The 26,156-nt window shown below is 48.2% G+C and overlaps 1 pseudogene; it reads right to left on the reverse strand.

Annotated features, from left to right (window-relative positions):
* Positions 1 to 2,116: 2,116 nt before the first annotated feature.
* LOC124965311 (KH domain-containing, RNA-binding, signal transduction-associated protein 3-like) lies at positions 2,117 to 25,451 on the reverse strand (annotated as a pseudogene).
* Positions 25,452 to 26,156: the final 705 nt, after the last annotated feature.

The following is a 26,156-nucleotide window of genomic DNA, read 5'->3' on the forward strand; positions in this document are numbered from 1 at the left end:
GGGGCTAGGCAGGTGCCCCAGGTTGCCTGCACCCCGATTCCCTGATTGCAAACTTGGAGGTTCCTGCAATCATCCTCAGATCCAGTGATTCTCTAGAATGACTTTGGGGACTGAAGAAAGTATTCTACTTCTAATTACAGTGTTATTACAAAGGACCCCTCAGAAGAGCCAAATGGAAAAAGTGCAGAGACGAGGCCTGAGGAGAGGAGGGCACGGAGCTTCCAGGCCCTTCCCAAGTGCACCACCATCCCAACACCCGGATATGCTGACCAATCCAGGAACTCCTTGAGGGTGGTACTGAAGTTTCATTATTTGCAGTGATGGATATTGGTGATCAATGTTGGTGAACAAATGCAGTCTCTGTCCCTCTCCTTGCTCTGGAGGGCAGGGAATGAAGCTGGAAGGCCCCAGTTCCCTTTGACCAGCGTGCATCTCCAAGCCACAGGGGTGCCACCAGGCTTCACCTTATTAGCCCAAACTCTAGAAGAACAAGAGACATTCTTTTCACTCAGGAAAATCCCAAGAATTTTAGCAGCTCTGAGCTTGGATCTGGGTATGAAAACCAAATATTTATTTTTATTATACCACACACAGGTTTCCTTTTTTCTATTCTATTTTGAAAGTTTTGATAGTTGATAATTTTACACATTTGTCTATTTCATCTGCTGTAACTTTTTTTACATCAAGTTGCTCATGGGTTTTTTAGATTTTTCTAATGAATTCTACTGTGAATTTGTGACTTCCTGATAATGTTCACTTGTGTTTTTTGCCTTTTTTTCATGATATTTAATTCCAAAAGTTTATCTACTTTATCTTCTTAAAGAATCCACTGCATATTTGCTAGTTCTTTCTTTTGTCTATTTTCTGTCCTTGAATTTCTGTCCTTGTCTTTATTATTTCTGTCCTTCCATTTCTCTAGTATTAATTTCCCATCTCTTGTATTGAATGCTTACTTTATGAATTTCCACTGTAACTTGCTAACTAACAAGCATTTTTTCCCCTCTGAACTCATTCTTTATTTTTTTATTGTAAACAAATGGGATACATATTGTTTCTCTGTTTGTACATGGAGTAAAGACATACCATTTGTGTAATCCTAAATTTACATAGGGTAATGTTGTTTGATTCATTCTGTTATTTTTTCCCTTCCCCCCACCCCTCCCACCCCTCTTTTCCCTCTATACAGTCCTTCCTTCCTCCATTCTTGCCACCCTCCCTAACCCTAACCCTAAACCTAACCCTAACCCTAACACTAACCCCTGTCACCCCCCATTATGTGTCATCATCTGCTTATCAGCGAGATCATTCTTCCTTTAGTTTTTTGAGGTTGGCTTATCTCACTTAGCATGATATTCTCCAATTTCATATCTGCTCAATTCACAATAGCCATATTGTGGAACCAACCTAGATATCCTTCAATTGATGAATGGATAAAGAAATTTTGGTATATATATACAATGGAATATTACTCAGCCATAAAGAATGATAAAATTATGGCATTTGCAGGCAAATGGATAAAATTGGAGAATATCATGCTAACAAGTGTTTTAAATTACTGTTACTGCATTAGATATATTCCATGTTTGACTGTCCTTTAGTTCTAAATATTTGATAATTTTTTTTTGTTTCAAAAGTTCATTTACTATCAAGTAAGAGGAGACTTTGCTTAACACTACAGAACATTTCAAGACTTGAGTTACAAAACAATACCACATTATTTGCACTTATAATTGGCTTCCCTTTTAACGCATGTTGGCAAGAGGAAAAAAAAAACAGGCATATGGCTGAAAGATAAAATAACTAAATTCTATGGAAACCTTTAAAATGAAAGGTGAGGCTTATGGTAAAATAATGGATTAACATATTTAGTAAACCTATTTGTTTTAACACTAGTTAATCAAATTTATTTTTTCCTTTTGATGACCTATTTTTTCATATACAAACTGGAAATAACAAAATTTTACACATCTTTTTTTTTCCTGCCCAGGTTGATGTTTCAACAAAGTAGTTTTAATTCCATCCATTCATATTGTAAGCATTTTGATTTATTTAAAAAGGGATTGTTCATAGAAAAAATTACTTTGAACAGTATACAGGACGGTGGAGATTGGCTATTTCACAACATCAGACAGTACAACCGGTATCTGCCATATGGCTGGTCTCTGTAGATGCCCTTTGCTGAAGGGCATCTGTGTCTTCACTGAAGGTGCCTTGTGTCTTGAGTTAGTCCACTCCTCTTGCCCATAGGAATCTAGGTCTCCTCACTGAGTCCGTGTCCATAATCATAATAATCAGGCCCACTCTGAGCTGGCGCACTGTAGCTGTTCTCCTAGGAATCATGATTCTGTTCATCATAGGCTGTACTGTATCCATTATGGTAGTCTTACTCTCCATAGGTTTCTTGTGTCAGGTGTGGCGGTGGAGGTCTATACCCAGTAGGGGGCACCCCTCTTGCTCTGGGAGTGAGAAGGCCTTTTCCTGGACTCACTGGCCCCCGGGGGGACAGGACTCCTCTGGGAGCTGGAGTGCCACAGGGCACACCAATGCCGACTGGCTGGGTGGCGACTCCTCCTCTTCCCCTGGTTATTGCTGGGGCTGGCACACCTCTTGTCCACAGGGTGGGTTTCCCCCAAACCACTGGATTTTCCCCCAAACCATCTGCATTTTCTGAACCACCATTCAAATACGTTTACTCCTGGAGCTGTGCTTGTTTGATCTCATCATTGTCGTCGGGGATGAGAAACTTTCTGATCTCTTCCAAGGCATGGCCCATCCGGGCATAGGCTTCTGCTGGTGGGGCAAAGACTTCAATGAGGACATGGAGATCATCACTGAGGTGGAAGTACTTAGCTTCTCCACTCTTCCTCAACTCTTCTTCCTTTGCCTTGTCTCTCATGGAGTCTTTTCCCAGGATGGACATTTCTGTCAAAGTTTCTTCTTGTAACCGCTTCAGGGAATTGCCACGTGGACCCAAAAGCTTCCCCACAAAGTTGAACTTAGGAAACTGTTTTACAGGACTTAACACCTTCTATCCCAGCTACATGTTCTTATTAATCACAACGTCAATGTACTTTTCTTCCTCCTTGCCCTCTCCTTTTTGAAACTCTTCTATTTCTTGGTTCACCAAGCGCAGGGCGTGCGTGAAGGAGGGGTCCAGCAAGTCCTTCTCTGTCATCAGCTCTGGCAGGTACTTCTCCAAGCTCTCCAGCCGCTCAGGCCCCAGACTCGGCCGCGCAGCCCGAACTGCGCGCGCGCCCCCGCGGCGCGGACCCGGTTCGACCCCGCAGCAGCGGCCCAGCTGGGCGGGCGTGCGGGCGTGCGGGCGGCGGCGCAGGGCGGGCACCGGCCGCTCTGCCTGGTTCCCTGGAGACCGAGAGCCCGCGCGGGCGTCCGACGCCTCTGGACGCGCCCCGCGCTGCGGGCGCAGGCGCTGTCAGGCGGGCCTCCGGCTGGGTGCGTGGTGAGCGCCAAGACCCAGAGGCAGGCAGCCCGGCTCGCCAGCCAGAGGCGCCCGCCTGGAGCTCCGCCGCGACCTGCTCCGCGCGCCGCCCCTCGCACTTTGAGGCACCAGGAGAGTGCCCCGCGCCCGCGCCGCCTTGATAATTTTTTATGATTCATCTTTTGAATTACTTAGAAGTATGCTTTTCTTTTGGTGGTGGGGTACCGGGTATTGAACTCAGGGCACTGGACCTCTGAGCCACATCCCCAGCCCTATAGTATATTATTTAGAGACAGGATCTCACTGAGTTGCTAAGCGCCTCACTTTTGCTGAGGCTGGCTTTGAACTCTCCATCCTCCTGTCTCAGCCAGTTAACCCAAGCAGAAGTATGCTTTTTAACCTCTAAATTTGGGATTATATGTTTTATTATTTAGTATCAGAGTGGAAGTGATACTAGTTCTCTGGTAGTCACTGAAACTTCCTTTGTAGTCTAATACCTGATTAAATTTTAAGAGTCTGATGTCTGTTTGAAAAGAATATTTGGCTTCAGGGTACGTTTAGATCAAGTTAGTTTATTGTGTGGCTCAAATCCTCTAGGTTCTTACTAATTTACACTATGACTTTCTTACAGAGATGTGTTAAAAATCTTTTTACTATGATTGTGGGATTTTAGTTTGTCTATTGGTTTTGTTTTCTGCAGGTGAGAACAAATCAATGCATAGTGGCTCAGGTCTAGTATATTTTCTGGAAGAATTATTTCTTTTATCATTGAATAAAGACTTGCTTTTGTCCCAATGACTCCTTTTTCTAGTATTACTATTTCTACACAGCTTTCTTTGGCATACATATTTTTCTAACCCTTATTTTCAAACTTTCTGTGTTGTTGGATTTAACTGTATCTTAAAATATTTTTGTGTAGTTGAACTTTTTTTCATCCAGTTAGTCTCTGTCAACTAACAGGCAAGTTTAACACATTTACTATTATTGTAATACTGATGCACTGGGATTTAACAGCTGTATTTGGACTTATACCTATAATCTTACTGCTCAGACTTTAATTTCTTCCTCCCATTTTGCAGGTTATTGCTGGTCAGTATTTTATGTTTACTTTATTTTTAATCTTCCTGACACCTCATCATTGTCATTATTAATGTTAGTATGTTTTATAGATAGTGCTAAGTAGTTTGATGGTCATTTAAATCTCTCCAGAAGTAATTTCCACTCCAACTGAAGGAAACCTTTTAATAGTTCTCCCAGTAGCATCCATGAATAATAGTAAAATCTCTGTTTCTGAAAACATCTGCATTAACAATCCTCACTTCTGGATAATCTTTTAGCTAGGTAGTTAATGCTACATTAACAGACACATTCGCTCAGTACTTTGAAGATATCTAGCATTGTCTTCTGGCATCCATTGGTGATGCTGAGAAGTCTGTCCATCAAATTGTCATTTCAGGCAGTTAGTCTTATTTCTTTGGTTGTTTTTAAGATCCCTGTGTCTTTGATGCTCTCTTGTTTCTCCACGGTATGTCAGATGTGTATTTTTTTTTTATCTATCCTGTTTTCATTCTGATGACTCATTTCTTTACTTACGGAAAATTCTTGTCTTTTCACATGTTGAACTTGCTTCTCCCTTGTCATCCTTACTCTCTTCTTCTAAGTTGGAAAACATGTGTTCAGCCTGCTCACCCTATTTTCCAGATTTCTTCACTGTACTTTTATATTTTCATATTTTTAATCTCTGTGCTTCATTTTGGATGATTCCTTCCATGTCTCTAATTCTTTGGTGTTTGGGGCTCTGCTATTTATCTCAAAATTAATTTACAATTCCAACAAAGATTTGTTTCACTTCTAGATCTCTTGATGGTTTTTCAGGTCTGCTTTCCCTTGTTTCAAAATGTCCTCTTCTTGCTTTATGGCTCTGATTCCTTATTTTACTTCCACATAGTTTTTAGTAAACTTTAATGTTCAGATGTTCTATTAATTTTGGTTAGTAGGGAGCTGATTCTTCCTTGGTTACTTCTAGTGTCTCTCATGGTGGTTTGTTTAGGTGGATGTTTTGTAATGTCTTTGGTTGGAAGCTTATGTTGAGCGTTTGCCCTGGTCCTGTGAGCATCCAGTAGGCTCTTGTTCCTGTAGGAAGATTTCATATTTGTCTCCGCCAACACTCAGGGGTATAAATGGTCTGGATCAGTTCTGAGGGTCCTCTCATGGTTGGGCTTCTCAGTCTCTCAGCAGTGAAAATCAGTCTTCCTCTATTTTTGCATAGTCCTGGGGTTTTAATCTGAAGAATTGTTCCTTTTTCTTCACTTTCTCTCCTTCCCTTTTCCCCTCCCTCCCTCCCTTTTTCTCTTTCTTTCTTTCTTTCTTTCTTTCTACTTTCTTTCCTTTTCTTTCTTTTTTCTTTCTTTCTTTCTTCTATCCAAGTCCCTGTTCCCATAGGTGAAGTCTTTCTGGTCTGCTTTGCTCCACCTTCAGGGTAGCAGTTCACAGTTCCAGGTTAAACAGGGACTCTATTCCAGTCATATCACCTTGAGTGACCTCCAGATGTCCCCACCTACCCCCGCTTTAAAGCCCCCATCTTGAAAACTGAGGTCATCAGGTATCAACCTCTGCTGTGGCACTTGATCCTTAACTGTTTCCTATTCTGAGGATTTTCCTTCCTCCCTCCCTTCCTTCCTCTTCCTTCCTTCCTTCTTCTTCCCTCCTTCCTTCTTTTTTTTCTCCTTCCTTCCTAACTGCCTTCCTTCCTTTCTGGTATGAATATTTATTCTAAAAACTGTTTGGAGGTGGTGGCATGTTTCGATCACCTCATCTTTGTTCTTGAAGAGAGGAGATCACAGGTCCCCATCCACCACCTTACTGGAACCCTTCTCCCTTTCCATTCACCTGGGCTACCTTGATTAACACAGGACCTTTTAGAGAAGAGGACAGGGAAGGGCAAGACTGGCAAGGGAGAGACAGGCTGAATAGTGATGGAGGGAAACATAGTTGAGTGGCATTGGGGACAGTCTCTGCGGGATGGGTTTGGGGAGAGCTGGTCTGGTCACAGAAAAGCCCACTTAAATTGGCAGCTGGTGAGTGATTCGAGAGGACTCACCCAGTGTCCAACTAATTTACCTCTTTCCAGGGTACTGCAAGATTTCCTGGGAATCCACACTGTGGTTGTGGTAGGCCAGGGGAGCCACCTGCCTCCAGCAGGGTCCCAGCCTGCAGGCCATCTGGGCCCCAGGAGAGAGCGTCCATGGCACTATAGGTCAGGTGGGAAGTGGGTGCTCAGTGGGAGGAGCGTCACAGGAGGCATCTGTCTCCACAAAGGAAGCCTCCCACTTTCCATCTCCAGTCAACCGGAGGGGACAGAGGAGTCAGCTGTCACAGTTGTGAAGGCTCCAGAATCTCCACAGAGTAATGGCTCAGAACTTCAAGGCAGGGACTGGAGGCTCTTCAGATCATCTTTCATGTAGGAGATATTGAGTCCTCATCCTGAGGAAGAAATATGGTTGTTAAAGAGGTGGCTAATGGTACGCCATTTATCTGATGGCAGACCAGGGAAGCTCATTAAGCTGACCAGCCCTGTCAGCCCCAGAGAGATGCAGAATTAGCTGCAGGGGGAGAGGAAAGGAGAAAATGGGAGTGTGGGAGTGGTGGGAGCTTGATTTATGAATTGGTATTTCTGGAGCATCAAGGGAGGGAACCCAAAGGTCACCTTGATCCCTGCGCTGTTAGGGACACAGGGACTCTGCAGCACCCCCCTCTGAAAAGGAGCCCCCACGTGTGCATCTGAGCAGCCTCCCAAGATCAGTAACTCCTGATGCTCAACTCCCACCCTATGCCACCCCCAAAACTCAGAAACCTTCTCTGCAGCACCTGCCTCATCAAGCCAACCTCTGGTGGTCAGAAAATCAAGAGCAATCTCACCTCAGCAGGGAAAAATGGGAGCCTCCCCGCCCTGGGAAATCTATATGTAAATTTAGGCAGATGTGCAATCTTTCCTGGTGCATTCTGTTCCCCAGCCAGTCCCAAGCCAAGTCATGACAGGGCCGGCAGCGACTGCAGAGCAGAGCTGGGAATGGCCAGGATGAGGTTTCTGCTTGGGTGGGACAGGGGAAAGGGGATAGTGGAGGTCATGACTGCTGCCCAAATAAAGTCCAGTGGTTTCTGCTTTGACCTAGAGAGCACCAACCTAGCTTAAAATTATTATAGCTTCTTAAAACTGTTATTGATGGTGTACTTGGAAAAAAATCAAAGGGTACGCTGATGGAGAGCCAAACCACTCGAGAATATTAAAAAGTGAGTCTCTGCAGCCTGGGCACTCTTCAGCCTCCCATCATGGTCTAAGCTGACTGGGTCACTGTCCCTGCCTGCCTGACACACAGTGAGGTGCACAGCCAGCCTCCATGAAGTGGCTTCACATTTAGTACCACACAGCACAGGCTGCATTGTGCTGTGAGGTAGGTGACCCCAGTCCCTGCAGTTCTCTGTGAACAAAGCTTAATTTTAACTCATGCTGGATGTCCATTGTGGGTCAGATATGGCCGAGCCCTGCATGACAATGGAGGCAGACAGGACTGGTGCAGCCACAGCCAGGGATCAATTGCAGCAATCACTGGATCCCAGAGGGGCAAGCAGGAATCCTCCCTGAAGCCTTCAGAGAAAGTGTGGTCTGGTGACCCCTGCTTCCCATTGCTGACCTCCAGAAACATGCATTTCCCTTGTTTTGAGTCACCTATTTGTGGTATCTACTGTACAGTCCTAGAAAACAGGTACAGATTTGCCTTCCCTCTGGGACCCCAGCCCATAGAGCAGCCTCTCCCTAAACTTGGAGGGCTATTCCTAGCGGGGAAGACATAAAGTACAAGCTGGCTTTGAAAGCTTCCACAGGAAAGCGACCCACACCACACTGTTCAGCTTTCCTTGGACATCCCTGAGCTCAAAAATCAGGGTAATCTGGGCTGGGTTGTGGTTCTGTGGTAGAGCTCTCACCTAGCATGTGTGAGGCACTGGGTTCGAGCCTCAGCACCACACAAAAATAAATAAATAAAATAAAGATATTGTGTCCATCTACAACTAAAAATTATTAAAAGGAAATCAGGGAAATCTGACCCTTTATCACAGAGGTCAGCAAATTTCTAGAAAGAACTAGGTACCAAATACTTCAGACTTTGTGGGCTGGGTGGCTTCTATCACAGGCACTTGACTGTGCCATTTTGATGATAAAACAGCTGTAGCTAATAAGTAAATGGCATGTGTTCTAATAAAACTTTATTTACAAAGCCAGGCAGCAACCCTTCTCTGCTGACAAGTGTGGTGGGCATTACTGGGTGGTGGACACATGCCTTTGCTCCTCACCTGCTCTCCTAGTTACCTGTGGCTGCACAGCAAGTCACACCAAAGCTTAGTGGTTGAAACAACGGCCATACTTAGCAAGGTCTCTGACAGTCCTGGGCTGATTCTGCTCAGCCCTGGCTCTCAAAAGGATCTTTTGCAAGGCTGCTGTCAGCCATGACTGGGGCTGGCGCCCCAAATAAACTTTTCCTCCTCTAAGTTGGTTTTGTTAGGTGTTTTGGTCACAACAATGAAGAACCAATGAAGGCAACCCTGTATATGCTGTGGTTTTTCCTATAGTCCACACCTATGATAAAGCTTCATTTATAAGTTAGTTGTTGTAATATAGTAACAGTAAAACTAATAACTACAAATATAGAATGATCATAACTGTAATAGATGTTCTTTAAAACTTATGAATTTCTTACCTCTGGAATTTTCCATTTAACAATTTTGAGCCACACTTGACCACCGATCACCGAAAGAGAACCCACAAATAAGGGGTGACCACTGTATTTCAATTTCATGAAAATCAATTAAAATTAAATAAAACTTAAAGTTCAGTTGCTTAGTTTCTTGAGCTATATTTTGAGTGCTCAGAGGTCACATTCAGCATATGACCACCATATTGGAGAGAGAAAGGGGAGAACGAGAGGGAGAGAGGGACAGGAAGGAAGACAGAGAGAGCACCCCACTGGAAGCCAAGAATTCGCCTCAGCTTTGGGTCCTGCCACCAAGGCATTGGAGTCCAGTCGACTCCTGGTCCCAAGCCTCCTGGGCTTCACTGCAGAGGCAGGAGGCTGTTGAAGTAATCCCATGGCTCTGTAGCCAGCTCCTGGTTCTTGCCTCTAGGAACCTCGGTTTCCTTATCTGTAAGGTGGGATGGTAGAACCTACCACGTGGTGTTAGAAATAGGAAGATCACACCAGGTCATGAACATCTGACTGATCTCCCTGCTTCAGTCAGCTCTACACTCAAGGAGCAGCCAGAGGGATCCCCCTAAACCTCAGCCAGATCAAACCCTCCAGGGGATTCTTCTACACTAGAGTAAGAGCCCAAGTCCTGCAGTGGCTTTTGAAACTGGCGATATCTGCTTGTACCCTGCCCTGCCCCAGCCTCGCCTCACCTCCGGTGCTCTCCATCCCTCCTTGGCTCCAGCCACTCTGCTCTGCTGTGTGCTAAGCAGAAGGGAACCCCTCCTCCTGCCTGGCACACTCTTCCCCCAACAGTACACACACACCCTCACCAACTTCAAGTCGTGGTTCAGATGTCTGTCCTGACTACCCTGGTCACAACCATGTCCCCCTGCCCAGCACTGGCTTAAGTTTTATGTCCAACCCTTATGTCACCTTTTTACATATTGTCTGATTTACTCATTGTAGTTATTGTCTCTTTTCCCCAACTTGAATAGCAGCTCCCCAGTGGCAGGGACTTTAAAATCTACTTTGGTCACTGCTCTGGGTCAAGCACAGGGTAGAGCCCATCCTAGGCATTTGATCAATGTTTTTTGAATGAGTGGACCTATCTGCCCAGCGACCTGCTGCATAGGAAACTCTTCAGTGCCATTTTGATGGGGTAGGTCACATTCCTTCTCTTATGTCCAGTCAAGCTGGGGCCCAAATCAGGATAGGGCCAAGTCTGAAGGCCCTTGAGTATCAAAAGAATAGACGCAGTGGTGAGGCTGCTGGTGCTGGGGTAAAGTGGGCTCCAATGGCCTCTTGTGCCAAGGGAACACAGTGTGGGTTCCCTCCTGGCCATGCAGGCTGGTCCCCAGGAGGCACCCAGTGTGGGGCTGTGTGGCGTTCTGGATCACAGAGGATGGCATGAAGACCAGAGGGTAGACCTGGGTGCCTTGTGGAAGTGGGGAGGCACCCCTCCACTATTCTATGTCACCCTGCAGAGTAGGGCCTCTCTGAGCAGTGCTGTTCACCCTTCTCTGTGTGGATCCATCACCACTGAGAACTGATGCCGGTCTTTGGTGGATGTGGTGTGTGGACCAATGGTACCCCAGGAAGACCCAGAGTAATCCTCATTTTCCTTTGCCCTGGGTGGGGAGGTAGAAAGGGGAGGCTGCTCCCAGCTCCAGAGCCCTGCTCCTGTCCCACGCTCTATGGTTAGGTCGAGACATATAGGAAATGCTGCCGGAATCTGCATTGTCCTTAAAGTGGGGTTCAGGAAAAACTCCAAGTCTCTGAATGCCCCCAAACCTAGCCAGGTTAAGGGAACACTGAGAGCAGGCTGGGCTGGATGGTCCAGATACATACAGCTGAAGGACACTGGCTTTCTCCTGTGCACACTGGGAGCAGGGCAGGTCAGTGTTATCTGTAGAAAGGTTGGATACTGGGGATTGAACTCAGGAGTACTTGATCATTGAGCCACATCCCCAGCCCTACTTTGTATTTATTTGAAGACAAGGTCTCACTGAGTTGCTTGATACCTCGATTTTGCTGAGGCTGGCTTTGAACCCCCAATCCTCCTATCTCAGCCTGCAGAGCTGCTGGAATGATAGGCGTGTGCCACTGCACCCGGCTTGGAAAGCTGCTTTCTTGTACAACCACTGACCAAACACAGCAAGGGACGGAGGCCAATCATCTCCCAGCTCTTCCTAGAGTGGTTGCAGATGTCCTGTAAGCTTTTCCCATGAGCCACATCCCGCTGACATCTGCAGGCACTTTCTTTGCCCTTTTGGTGACCTACCCTACCACCTTGGCACAAGTAGGCTGTGATTGTGGCAGGATCCCTGGCCCAGGGCTATACGCTTATTTTTTGTTTTGTTCTTTTTGGAACCCAGGTCTTTTTCTTTCCAGACAAGGGCTCTACCACCAAGCTGCACCCTTGTCCCTGCTCAGCTTTCAAAATCACACGTTACATAAGAGCTGGTGCAGAATTGCCCACCTGACCTGGGCAGGCCACCCCCACTCCCTGCCCATAAGGCAGAGGGCATGGCAGCCTCTGCTGTGAGTTCAGAAGCTGCACAGTTGGAGGCACAGATCCTGCCAGACCCCCTGCTTCAGACACCCCACAAGTTTGAGGATCCTGCTCTGTGCCCACCTCAGTTGGCTGTGAACTTGGGGTCCTTACATTTGAACCACACTCACACTGATGCTCTCCAAAGTAACCCACAGGACTCAAAGGGCTATACCTCTGGGCACAGTTTCATCATTGCAAAAGGACACACATTAGAGCCAGTCACAGGGTGAGTTCCAGATGGGACCCACAGGTGGAGCCTCTGGTCATCCTGTCCCCATGGAATCTAGGATGCCATTCCTCCTCCCAACCCTCAAGACCACTGCCACCCAGGGAAGCCTGCCCAGGTCTTGAGGGTCTAGAATTTCTGCTGGGCTCTATCACATGCTGCAGGGGGCTGACTTTGGGTGTCCAGTTCCTCTGGCTGTCAGAACTGACGTGTGTGTCCGCAGCCCGCATCGTAAACCACACCTTGAGCTGTCCAGGGGCCAAAAGACCCTATGAGGCAGGACATTGCAGGGACCGAGGGATCACCTCCAATGTCCAAGGGCAGAGGCCAGCTATGTCTCTGGCTCAGGTGAATTCTCCATACAGATGCACCTGGACATACGATGCAGTTTTGTCCCCGTGAACCCACCATAAAATGAAGATGCTGCCTGACCTTCGGAACACCCCAGCCCAGCAGCAATGCACCCTGGAGTACTGGCTGCCTCCCCTCAGATCACATGGCTGAGTGGGCTGTGGTCACTGCTGCTGTCCAGCCTCATGAAAGAGTGTCACACTGAAGATTGTCAGCTCTAGAAAAGAGTCAACTTCAAACATTAAAGAAGGGTGTCTACTGCACACTGTGTCTTACATATCATCATAAAGTTGAAAAACCATACTGGCACTGTATCTGTGGGAACCATCTGTGCGTACCTCATCCCAGCATGGCCAGGATCCAGGAGCTATCCCCATGAAGTGCTGGTCACAGAGCCCCTGCAGCGAGCACACAGGAGGTGAGGCTTGCCCCAGTTCATGTTTGAAAAGGGTGGGTAAGAGACTGTCAGAACGGGGCCCTTCCTGCCTAGGTCCTGCCTAGGACCTGCCCCTGGCCTCCTCAGCTCCCCCACCCAAGAATATTAGAACGGAGTGTGGGCAAGGCCACAAGGCAAGGGCAAGGCCCAGGGCAGCTCTGAGTACATGGTCACCTTGCCAGGAACCCCAAAGGACCCTGAAGGTGGGAGGGGAGCTTTATCCTTCCAACCCCAAGCAATGCAAGAATTGTCAGAACTCTCAGAGAACCCTGCAAGAATGGGTTCCTGGTTCAGCCTGGAAAAACCTGAGCAAGTGTGTGGGGCCTGCCTCCCCCAGAGATGTCTCTGGGCAGGGAGCAGGCTGCAGCTGTTTGGATGGTGGAGCCAGCAAAGGGCTTGGGGGGCAGAGGCACAGCCTGTTAAAGGCCCAGGGTTATCTGTCAGTGCAACAGGGTGGAAAGTTCCCTGAGAACCACAGAGAGAACCCACACAGGGCCACCCAGGAACCTGTCCAGTGGGGCCAGGAGGGAGGGTCAGACCCAGAAGCATGTTGGAGGGCTTCTGCTGATGTCCAGCCAGACAGAATCAACGGGCACTGGGATCTGAGGAATGACACTGGGGACTGACCCTCCAAGGAGCCCATGCAAGCTAGGAGAGGAAGCCACCCAGACAGCGAGAACCACCCTTTCAGGAACCTCCGCCCCTGTTTCTGCCATGACTGGAGCAGATCATCCATCCCCACCCCAGACTAGAGCCGACTGAGCTGGGGGAGGGAGAAGACTAACCTCCAGGCACATTTGGAGGATGCGATTAAACAGTGTGAGTTCATAGGAGGAAAAAGAATTTCATTTCTTTCCTCAACCCTTATAAATTCTTAGTGGGGACAGCCTTAGTAGCTAGGGACAGATGAACAGAAAAAGAGAAGTTTATTCTGTGTGTTTCCTGTGTCCCGGGGAGACACCAGGAATCGCAGTCCCAGAGGTGGCTTTGGGTTCCCACTTCTGCAGCATCTTCCACAAAGAGCACTGGGTTTTCAGAGCAGTGATGAGACAGAGGGAAAGGACTCTGAGTCTCTCAGGGGGCAACTGGGGAAGGGAAACTCCTGGCAGACAAATTTCACAAGTGCCGCATGAGCCCAGCCGGCCCAGCCTCCCCCTGGTGCAGCTCCAGTGTCCAGAGTGTCTAGGTGCCCAGCCATGTTCTCCCTGTGGAGGGCAGGGCAGGGCACCTTAGTCTTTGTAAATCTGTGTCCTGCTTGTAGGCCAGCAGAAAGAGGGCTTTCCTGCAATGGCTTCTTAATTGCCTTTTGCTCAGCAAACCTTATGCCAAAAGGTGTGTATTCCAGGGTGGCACATTCTGGTCTCCCACTGATTGACCATTCTGAGGCCCAAATTAAGACTGTGTTTGTGACCTAAAAGGGTCTCAGAGTTCTTACCTAGGAGGAGCCAGGAGTCAGGGCATACAATAATGTTTTTACCCAGGACTGAGGGAAGATGAACCTCCTTCCTTCCTTCCACAGAGTAAGGGGTGGAGGGAGGGCCGGGAGTGTGGCTCAGTGGTAGAGCAATTTCCTAGATTGTGCAAAGGCCTGGGCCAGGACTGGGGAGGGCCACACCCGCTGCTGTCTGGGTGAGTTTTCAGTGTGTCTCCAAAGTTTCACGTGTTGGGAGATTGGTTCCAGGGTGGTGGTGTTGGGAGGCGGTGTGGAGCCTTTAAGAGGCAGAGCCTAAAGAGAGGTCCTCAGGTCACTGAGAGTGCTACCCTGGAAGGGGTGCAGGGCATTAGACCCTGAATCTGGCCACACCCAGCCTCTGACTTGAGTTAGGAGATGCAATAGTTCCTGCATTGTTATCTGCTCTGACACCCTCAGCAAAGTTGGCGTCATGCTGTCTTGACATACAACCTCCAAGTCCATGAGTTAAATATACCTCCTTTCTCTGTAAAGTTAGCTTGTCTCAGGTGTTCCATCGTAGTAACAAAAAACTGACCAATGCTGATGGCTATTTGAAGGAAGTATGGGATTATAATGGACTTTGCCTTTTGTTTTTCTTTGTTTTCTAATTTTTCTACTGTAGATTTAAGTTACATAAGTGGAAATAGTGCTTTTTTTGTTTTTCTTCTTGGCATAAAAAGGGATGCACATGGAATAAGAAGCTTTCCTTTGCAGCTGGGTGCTGGAGTCCTGTTTTAGGACAGGCAGAGCTGGTCTTTCATCCTCATGCTTGAGGGAAGCCTCTCCATGAGCCCCTCTAGGCAACCTCCAGTTTGGGGGCTCCTCAATTTTCTACTTTTGAATTTCTGGAAGACTCTGGGTTAACTGCAATGTCAGGAGCTGTGTGTGGGATCTGCAGAGCGGACTCCTCCTCTGTGCCAAGGTCGCTTCAGTAACACTCCTTAATTAATAGCCATGTTCTTCTGCAGTGGTTTCAGGGTCTCTCCCCAGGCCGATTGAACTGTTCACAGGTGCTGGGGCTTCTGGCAATTTCCTTCCTTGTTCTGCTTGTCTGGAGAAGAGTTCAGTGGAAAGGACTTCTGATGAATTTCATTTCATGATCACAGAGCACTGGGGGACCGTTGCCACAGTGACCAGGGATGGGTCACACTATTAATTTGTACAGGAACAATGCTGGATGTCAGTGACCCTCTGCAGGAAGCCTGAGGTTGGAATGACCACTCTGTCACACATGTCCTCCCCATGGTCATCTCTGAGAGGAGGAGAAAGGAACCCATGTGGCCAGTGGAGGCAAAGGACAGGAGGGCTGCCCGAGATGACGAGGGTCTTGGCGATGTACCCTGTGCCAATTTCTTCCCAAATACATTTACATGATGCGCCCCATTCCCAGCTCTCCTGGGAGATGGCCCAGGTGTGAGGGCTGCATTTAAACCACCCCCACTGACTCCCAGGAACAGCTGGGAGCTGCCAGGTAAAGGAACCGACTCCCCAATGCAAGGGCCCGGAGGAGGCACAGGGTCACGACTCCAGCCTCCCGCCTTCATGGGCCCGCAAAACAACCTGTGATTTTCCTTTTACCTGAGGATGAGGCAGAATGAAAATCCACAAAGGCAGGAAGGAGGGGACAGAGCTCTGGAAGAGTTTCTTGCCTAGAACTGCTGCTGGAGCCACAGGGAGCCTGGGAGTGCCTCGTCTGGTGCCCAAGCAGGGAAGAGCAGGGGCTGAAGCACCCCTCCTGAAAACCTGCACTGGAGCCCATGATCGGTCCCACACAGAATCCACAGCTGTCCCCACCTGCAAAGCCAAGGCTGACCAAGGCTGACCAAGGGGACACCACATGGCTTGGAGAGGGGAAGCTGCAGGCAGCCAGTTCTGACTCATCTTCTCTGTCTTTTTTGGCTCTCTCCCGGACAGACCAGAGCTTGATTCATTCTCAACGCTGGGAAAGTTGATCTTCAACTAGAAAAATAAAAATAAAACCAGCCACTAGCCTGGTGTTGCCCCAGGCACCTCGCTCTCGCTTTCCCCACAGTGCTGTGGGCTAAGTACCATAGGGCCCATTTCCCAGGTGCAGGGACTGTGGCTCAGAGAGGTGAATTACCTGCCCAAGGGACACAACCAAGAAGTGGCAGAGCAAGGTCTCGGACCCTTGTTTTTCCCACTGTGTTAACTTCCCTGATGCCCCCACTGCCACCGTGCTGGGTCCCTCATGTCTGGACATCTCCCCTTAAACATGGACTCTATTGAACTTTGCTTTAGGTGATGCCACAGAATGGAAAGATCTCGTTTGTGTCCCAGTTATCACTGACTGGCTGTGCAATCTTGAACCTATAACTTAACTTTTCTGAGTGTCCTCATTTCTGAAATAGAGGTCAGAGTGGGCCGTTAGCTCATATCGTACCTCTGGGCAGATATGAAGAAGGCGCCTTCTGTGGGCAGCTGCAGCCTGTGTGTGGCTCCCAGCTGGGTGAGGAGAGCCCAGACTGAATTGTGTACCACTCATCATTTCCATCTTTGCTCTTGTGCAGCAAAAACCTGCCCAACTGAAGATGGCAGCCTTGGGAGTGGCGCAGAGCCTCGGATGCTATTGAAAACATGAGCTTTAAAATCAAAGACAAGGCCCACTCCTTGGCACATACCCAAAGGACTTAAAATCAGCACACCATGGTGACACAGCCACATCAGTGTTCATAGCAGCTCAATTCACAATAGCTAGGCTATGGAACCAACCTAGGTGCCCTTCAACAGATTAATGGATAAAGAAAATGTGGTACATATAACAATGAAATATTACTTGCCATAAAGAAGAATGAAATCATGGCATTTGCTGATAAATGGATGGATCTGGAGACGCTCATGCTAAATGAAATCAGTCAATCCCAAAAAACCACAGGCTGAATGTTCTCTCTGATATGTGGATGCTAACACACAATGGGGAGAGGGATAGAAGTTCACTGGATTAGATGAAGGGGAAGGAAAGGAAGGGAGGGGAATGGGAATAGGAGAGACAGTGGATTGAATGGGACACAACTTTCCTATGTTCACATATGGTCACTCGACCGGTCTAACTCCACATCATGTAGGACCGCAAGAATGGGAAGTTATACTCCATGTATGTGTAATATGTCAAAATGCATTCTACTGTCATGTGTAACTAAAAAGAACAAAGAAAACATTTTTAAAAAATCAAAGATGAGAGTAAACCCTTGCTTGGTCATAGGCACAAAACATCTGTGCTCCAGCTGCAGAATGAAAGGTGGGGAGATCAGGAAGCTGGTTTCAGCAGATGCAGCTTCTGTGGCTGGAGGTTTCCCTGTGTTTCCAGTCTAGTCTGTGTGGAACCTGTGTCTGGTGAGGGGGGAGCAGAAGACCTGGGGGCAGGGGAGCTTTGTCAGGATGGTTCCCTTCCCAGCCAGCCCAGGGCCAGCCAGGCAGTCCCACTGAGCCACCATTCACAGCCAGCCCTGCTGCCTGCCCCGTGCCTACCTCTGCTGGTCCCCAGGCAACACGGCAGCCATAGATTTGCAAGCCCTGAGCTTCCTGCTTCATGGTCTCTCGCCCTTCCCTGTGCCAGGGCCCAGGCTTGGGGCTCCATCTTCCAGCATGGCTTGGACACATGACTCCGGTTCTCAGAGCAGGAAAGCCCTGCAGGCCAGTCATGGGGTGAAGCTGGGGATAAAAAGTCCCCTAAAGACACCAAGGACTTTATCACTGGGACCTGTGAAAATGTCCCCTTACATGGTAAAAGGGACCGTGCAGAAGTGATGTCATCCAGGATCTGTCCTGGTTTATTCAGGGATCCAGATCTAATCACAGAGCTCCTAAAATAGGGAGGAGGGAGGTGGGAAGTGAGCAAGGCTCTGCTCCTGTTGCTCACCCTGTGCTGGGGGCGACAGGTCCCTGAGTGGGAAGACAGTTTTGCATCTCCGTGACCCCTTGTGTCCTTTGCTATGTTAAAACTGCAGTTTTAACTGTAGCACTGTCCTGAGTTCCCTGAGCCTGTCTAGTGAGTGATGGAAACTTAGAAGGTAATCCTGAATTGGTGGCAAACCCATCAGAAAGAAAGGTGGTCCGGGGATTCCCAGCCTTGTGGCTGGTGTCTTGAGTGAGAGCAGTCTTTTTTCTCAGTCTGTGGAGTCCAGGGCAGATGTCCCTCTGACTTGGGCCTCAGGTGGTCCTGAGTGTAAGGGATGGCTGCATTTGGGGTGGCCCAGTCCATGTCAGTGCAGGGAAAGAATTGGGGGGAGCAAGATGGCAAATGGCAGAGACTGGGCTGTCCAGGAACACTGGCCTGAGAAAAAGGAATCCAAGGGTCTGTGAGCCCAGGTTGAGCTGGGGTCACTGGACAAAGGTCGCTTCCATGAAGTAACCAGTTTTCCCCCTACCTGAGGACTCAGGGGTCTCAAGGCCCTAACAGTGTTCTCCTGGTCAGAATGCAAGAAGGACCCCGTCCTCTCTGAGTCCCTTGGCTCTGGCCTGGAGCATTCAGCTGCACATTGCTAGCCTCACTGCAGCCAGTCCAAGCCTCCAAGACTGCCCTCCTTCCTGGATTATAGCCCCAGGCACCCAGAAAAAGTGAAAATCAGATTTACTGAAAAAGGAGAGAAACAGAGGACTGATTTGCATTATAAGGAATTTGTGTTTGTGCCACACCTAAAGTCTCCTTTTTAAATAGCAAGCACCCCTGGGGCATTGGAAATAGAATTCAGTTTAGGAAATCATGATTCACTCCCAGGTTTTAGAGAGGCCTCTGCCATGCCCAGTGAAACTGACTCCAAAGATAATATTTTAGGATAGTAGAGGTGGAAGGCGTTTGACAATGCCCATCAACAGCCATCCTGAGACAGGGGTGGGGGCGGGGAGGGGTGGTGACAGCTGGTAAATTCATGGATAAATATATATATATATATATATTTTTTTTTTTATTTATTTATTTTTTTTTTAGTAAGATTCTCTATTTCTCTCATGGGATTTTATCCTTTTCAATAAAGGACGGTTGTTCCATGTGAAACAATTGGACTTAATGTTTATGGCTGCTTTGGCAAGGTTCCCGGGATGTGGTGGTTATGCTGACTCACGGGCTGGTCATGGAAGGAGCCCCTGAATGAGCCAGGATGCTGAGTCCCAGGCCGGGGTGGGGGGAGCTGCACCAAGGTGGGACACCCAGGGCAGGTCTGGCTCTTGTCCTCTTTTTTTTAACCTAAATACCTTCCTGAGTTGAAGGAGAGAGTTGGAGTCCATGTTTGGGGTCCGGAAAATAGAAAGACTTTTTTGTATAGTTTCTTTATGACTTTTGTCCCCTGTCTTTCCCCAGGTGGGCCTGGTGACTTTACAGTGGCAGTAGCAGGAATCAAATGGTCATGCTGAATGAAACTGGGGGTCCAGGTGCTGCCACCTCCCCCAAACGCCCCTGAGGGCAGGGACACGGAGCTGTGCTGGGATGGGCACAGGGGGATCCCACTTGAGGAGGGCCAGGAGTGCTAGCCATCGCCATGGATGTGAAGTACTGACCAGACCAAGAGCAACAGGGTCTCTCCTGGCTGAGCCGGTCTCCCAGCAGATGTGAGTGGGAGTCTGTCTTGGCCTTTGGAGGCTGGGCCCTGCAGGACTGGGCATGGGCATGAATGGGACGTGGGGTGGACAGCAGGGGCTGTGGCAAGGCCAGGTGGCATCTGAGGCAGAGGTGCCCAGGGCACACCTGCCCACATGCCCTCCCTGCTCAGACATGGGGCTGTGTGGAGCACACGCCAGCCACGGGAGTGCTCTGGACATGACTGTGGCATTGACCTGCTGTGGAATCTCAGCAGTCCCTGTGTGTGCCATACCCTCCTGAGTCACCCATCCTCACAGAGTGGCCCACACCACTCCTCCTGCAGGCCTTGTGCCGTAGGGCCCACAGCAGTGGCCTGAAGTCCTGGTTCCAGTGCAGAGTCAGGCCTGACCTCAGAGCTCTGTCACCCTGTGTAGCAGCAGGGCCAGGTCCAACCTCCCAGCCCAGAGGGGCAGCAAGAGGATTTATGTGGGAGGGGCAGGGGACACTTCCCCAAAGCTGCAGCCACTGGGAACAGATTGACTCCTTGGCCTCCAGGGAAGGTTGTCACTGAGACTTCAGTGAAGGGACATGGAGATGGTGTCAGGAATCTGGTCAGTGACAGCTATGGCAGCAAGTACTTGGTCTTCCTCCTCAGGCCTCAAAGTAAGGGGGGCGTTCTCTGCGGTCAGTCCCTCTTGGGGATTGCCTCAGCTGAAGACTGCTGCCTGCTCAGATGACGCCCATCCCTCAGTGGCCTCAGTCCCAGGAGAGGTCAGTGTGCAGGAATCTACCATCCTGACCCTCCACTCTCAACCCAGGATGACTCCAAAGGGTCAAGGTCCTCAGAGTTCCCAGGAGGGTCAGCTGAGGCTTCTGTGGAGACTGGTCACAACTCAGCATCTCCCTCCTCCCCGGGCCTCCTTCCCCTCCCTCCTTAAACAGGTGGGGCCCCAGGGCACCCCTAGTAAACCTCATAACTCCAACGGTCCACTCAGGGACTTCCTTAGGGACCCAGCCTATGACGGAGCCAGCAGAGGTACAAAGGAGGACTCCCGGGTTGGATTTTGGAAATGGATCATACACCACCTGGTTTCAAGGAGAACCCCAAGGGCAGCAGGAGATGGGTCCAGATGGAGCCTGGCCCAAAGCATCAGAATTCACCATGACTTTTGCCCATGGCGAAGAGGAACAGTGGTGGAGCATGCCCTGGCTGGGCAATGGACAGGGCATTTGAAAAACGTGGGGAAATACTTGCCAAATAGGACAGTGATGCTTTGGGGAAAGAGAACAAAAAGCTGAGTGACAGGTTTACAATTAAAAGCTCTGTGTGATGGTAGAGGACCTTTGGGGGCTGCATCAGCAGCTCCCATCTCTTAGGATGCATATAGGCAGCCGAGGGTAAGGCCCTAGGCTTCTCCCCACAAGAGTCCGAGCTTGGGCTGGGGATGGAGCTCAGTGGTAGAGCACTTGCTTAGTACCTGGGAGGCCCTGGATTCTATCCCAAGTAATGCAACCCTCCACCCCCCAAAAAAGGTGGCAGAGTCTCATAGAAGGTCAAAGAACATCTTCCATGTCAAGCCAGGGCCATGCTAGGAACACTGGGACAGGAACATCTGGGATGACATTGCCCAAGGTTTTCCCAAACCCTGAGCCTGCCAAAGAAACCAATAGCTCACTATGAAGGGCTAGCTAGCCAGGTGCAGTGGCTCAACCTGTTCTCTTACTGACTTAGGAGGCTGAGGCAGGAGGATTGCATGTTCAAAGTTAGCCTTGATGACTTAGTGAGACCCCATCTCAAAATAAAAAAGAACTGAGGGTGTAACTCTGTGGTAGTGCACCCTGCAGTTAATCCCCAGGACACCCCTCCCCCCACAAAAATGGCTAGCCCAACACCTAGCCCCTTGGCTTAAGTGGAGAGCACTCTTCCTGCAAACCTGTACATATCCTTCTCAGAAACTGCCTGCAGCCCCCTCCTAGCTTCCAATCAGCAGGGGAATGTTGTAACCCGACTCAGCTGAAGGCATACTGGGCCTGACAAGAGATGTGGGACCCAGCCAACCTGCCCCAGCAGGAGCCAGACATGTGTGCAGTGTCCTGATTATGTGGGGAGGGGCATAAGGAGCTCAGGGAGCTCTTGTGTGTGTGTGTGTGTGTGTGTGTGTATGTTGCGGATTGAACCCAGGGCCTCATGCATGCTAGGCAAATACTCTACCACTGAGCCACATCCTCAGCATGGAAGTTCTCCTCTTGGACAGAGAATTCACACCTTTGGGAGGACCTCAGAACAGAGTCCTGAGATTTTAAATAGAAATCACTCAAGGAGAAGAGCAGATGGGTGGTAAGAGGCACTGCTCAACCTGGACAATCAAATCGAGGATGAAGGAGTAGGAGGCAGAGGAACATCATAATTCTTTGCTCAGTTTCTGGACTTCAGCTGGTTCCACACCCAGGACCTGCTGCCTGAAGGTACTTGGTCTCCACAGCTGGTGTTCATGGTGTTGATCCCCATCTTTCCCCATGCCCTGTTCCCTACTCAACAGATGGGGGCCTGTGGGGACACAACACACTCAGTACTTATTTTCCTGGCCTCTGGATGTACAAATAGAATATTTAGAGTAACTGGAATCATACTTGAACTTGGAGTGGCACCCATTGGGCCTGGACAGTGGCAAGAACCACCATGATGGATGTCAGTCACCCAGAGCATGTCCCAGTGAGTAGTGTTTCTGTTTCCATCCATGGGAGCCTATGGTAGACTTCAAGTTCAGGGTCTCATAGTGGTCTTTGGCAGAACCCACCTAAGATTTGACTTTGTCTCTCCACAGGAGGATGTCTCCTTCTGTTTGAGTGTCCCCTGGAATGGAGATCAACCTCTCAAGTAGCAGAGACATTGGCAAAAATAGGTTAACCAGATCTTCAGGTGGAAGTTCATGTCTATGCCCCCAAGATAATAGAAAGCAGAGTGAAAGAGAAAATCAGTAAGTTTGGAAAGCACTGCCCACGTTCTCTGATTTCATGCCACCAGGTCCTCATGTAGCAAGACCCACCTGTGAATTGAGTCTATAATGTCCCCTTTCCCCCTCCAGGGAGTTCCTGCCATAGGTGTGGAGCTCAAATTCATACTTGCTCCATGGTCCAAGGAATCCCTGGCTCAACGTGTTTAATAAGACAAAAGGTTAGATGACACAGGGGTGTAGTGGGGGAAATCGGGCTGTGGGAAAATCTACAAGTGAGCAAAATGACCTCCCCCAAACCAAAGCCTCTTCCTCCACCAATCATATCAACACTAAGGTAAAAGGGAGGCTGAGTAGGGAGGGGGTTGATGAAAAGAGATTTAAAAGCACAGATAAGCCAGCTCTCATGTGTGAATCTTATTTGGATCCTGATTTTAAAAATATTTTGGGGACTCAGAAAATGATAATCCAAAGAGAAGAACTCCAAAGCAGTTTCTCTCTGATCTTTCCCTCCCTACCTGTGCAGCATCTCTTATTTTTTAAGGCAGGTCATAGAAACTGGAACACCCTTCCCCAAAGTCATCTTTGTCTGCTTTACGAGGACCCAACAATATCATTGTAGCATTTATATTAAAAAAAATTATTATCGTTTTCATTGTGATCATGATATTGTACTTAAAAGAGTCTTTCTCTTTTAGTAACACATAATAAAATATCTATTGGTAAAATGAAAATATTTAAATGGTGATTCTGGGGTGACAGCCACGGATTCCTGGAAAAAGCAAACAGTATTTTAAAACCCACAAAACACAGAGGGAAAGATACCATAAAAAATGTCAATACAAAAAACAAACAGGAGAATTAAGTCCAAAAAAACTTTAGGTGTTGGAATTTTCGGATATTCCAAAGGAAATAAGTACATTTAAAAATCATAATTGGGAGGAAATAAAAAACTACTGAATGGCTTAGAGAGGAGATTAAATAAATTGAAGAGAGAATTAATGAACTGGAAAATAGATCTGAGGAAATTGCCTGTATTATAGTACAGAAGGTTGAAGAGATGAAAAATATGAGAGAAAAGTATAGAGACATTGAGGATAAAGTAAGAAGGCAAACCTCTAACTAATTGGCATTACAAAATGAGGTGGCAGATTCAATGAAGACAATGGAGAGAGGTGATATTTTAAGAGATAACAGCAGAAAATTTTACAGAATTATTAAAAACCATGAATTGTGACTTTACAGAATCATAAATTCCAAGATGGATAAGGAAGAATTCAACACCCAGAAACACTGTAATGAAGTACAGAACACAAAAGACAAAGTGGAGATTCTTAAAGGGGGTCAAGAGAAAAACCTCTGGACGGTAGCTCTCTCCTCAACAGCATCCACGGAAGCCAGACAGTGGAATGATAATCCTGAACTGCCAAGAGGAAACAACTACAATTATATACCCAGAAAACTATTAAAAATAAGGGTAAAGGCAAGTTATTTTTCAAAGACTTAAGAGAGCCTTCTTACTACCCAGATCCTCACTAGTGCTCTAAAGGTGGTTCTTCAGGAAGAAGAGAAAGGATCCAAGAAGGAAGTTCTGAGAGGTAAGAAAGAATGCTAAGCTTAGGGTTGGTTAAATGAGCAACTGCTAATGTTATGTCTATTTTGTGGGATTTTTTTAAAAAAACAGAAATAATACTGGACAGGGAGAGATTCTTACATTGGGGATTGACACTTCAGAATCATGGAGAAATGGGTTTTTATGGAACCCAATGCTGGTTCTTCTGAAGGCAGTTCAGGATGCAAAGACTGAAGAAGCAGTACAGGTGTTTGGGGGCTGTTGCTTTGGGAATTTAATTCCCATGAGAGCAGACAATTTTATTTGGCACTCTAAAACTTAAGGGAAAGGTGCTCATATCTACATTGTGGATGTTGAGTTTTCTAGGCTCTCTGGTCACATGATTCACATTGTTATACCCCTCTCTAGTGGTCTAGGTATCCAGTGTAGTTGGACATAATGTGAGATGAATATAACACCAGGGTATAGTGTCCTCTGGAAGTCACTTCAAGTCTTATGCCATTCCTGGACTGCAGGAGCTTCTGGGCAAAGCAGGGAGGGTAGGAGGCTCCCCTCACTCATCCTAACAAGACACACGGGTGTTACTGAAAGCAGCAATTGCAGGAGTAGGTGGGGGACTTTCCTAATACTCGACTCATCTTCTCCTTGGAGGGAAAGTCTACCAATTGGGGCAACCAGAGGCTTGGCCGTGCAGCCCAGTGGAATAAAAAGGGAGCATATGAAATGGGGAGAGAAAATCTTCATCCCCTGCCTTTGACCTCTTGGTCAGCATCTAGGGCTGCTATGGACGGAATTGTGTTTCAACCACATTCTTACCTTGAAACCCCACTGTCCTCCCACCCTGTGGCTCTATCTGGAGACAGAGTCTGTGGGATGTCATTAAGGATGAATGAGCACCTGAGTGGGGGGCCGGGGGGGTCCAAACCCAGTAGCAACCAGGCTTTAAAAGAAGGGGAAGATATCTCTCTCTCACCCTCTCTCTCTCTCTCTCCCTCCCTCCTCTCTCTCTCCCTCACTCCCTCTCTTTCCTTCCCCCCTCTCTCTCCCCTTCCCTCCCTCCCTCTCTCTCTCTCTCTCTCTCCCTCCGTCTCTCTCTCTCTCTCTCTCTATCCCTCCCTCTCTCTCATGAGGGCACAATGAGAAGGTACCTGTCTGAAAGCTAGAACCCTCCCTTACCATGAACCCCACCATGCCGACTCCCTGATCTTGTACACCCAGTCTCCAGAACTGTCATCTCCATTATTTGTTTCTTGTTGCTTTGGTGGTGCTGAGGATGGAACCCAGGGCCTTATGCATGCTAGGCAAGCACCCTGCCAATTGAGCTGCACCCCAACCCCAGCCTCCAGAACCGTGAGCAGACATATTGCTCTTGTTTAAGCCACCGGATGTTTGTCATTATGTTACTGCAGCCCCAGAAGGCTGATATGAGGATGTTGGTGGACTCCATTTGCCACTTGATGGAGACTGGACAAAGGTCACACACTGTGCAAAGTCCTCTGTTCCTTTCCCTGGCTTCCATGCCGCAGGCCAGGGCAGCTGAACCTAGGCTCCCACAGGGCATCTGTGGTGGCCCTCCCTTCCTTAAGAGCATGCCAAAGTGCCCCACAGTCATGGTCACGGTCACAGCAGGTTTCCCTACCAGGAGCTGGCCAGAGGGTGGTAAGACCCCAAGATCCATGCTTTTATTTTTTTTGCTTTGTATTTTAGACAAAGATATACCACCCCTGTCATAAAATCAAAAGGAAGAGAGAGTGGATAATGGCTCATTCTTCCTCCTCCCTCCTTGTCAGACCCGGAGGAGGGGGGTGGGTAGGCATTCCATTTTAACCGCTCTGATTTTGACTTTCTGGTGGTTATCTTGGAAACTCTAGATAATGTACTATATTGCTAATTCTT

Source organism: Sciurus carolinensis, chromosome 15 (genome assembly GCF_902686445.1).
Source record: "Sciurus carolinensis chromosome 15, mSciCar1.2, whole genome shotgun sequence".
Classification (NCBI taxonomy): Eukaryota; Metazoa; Chordata; class Mammalia; order Rodentia; family Sciuridae; genus Sciurus; species Sciurus carolinensis.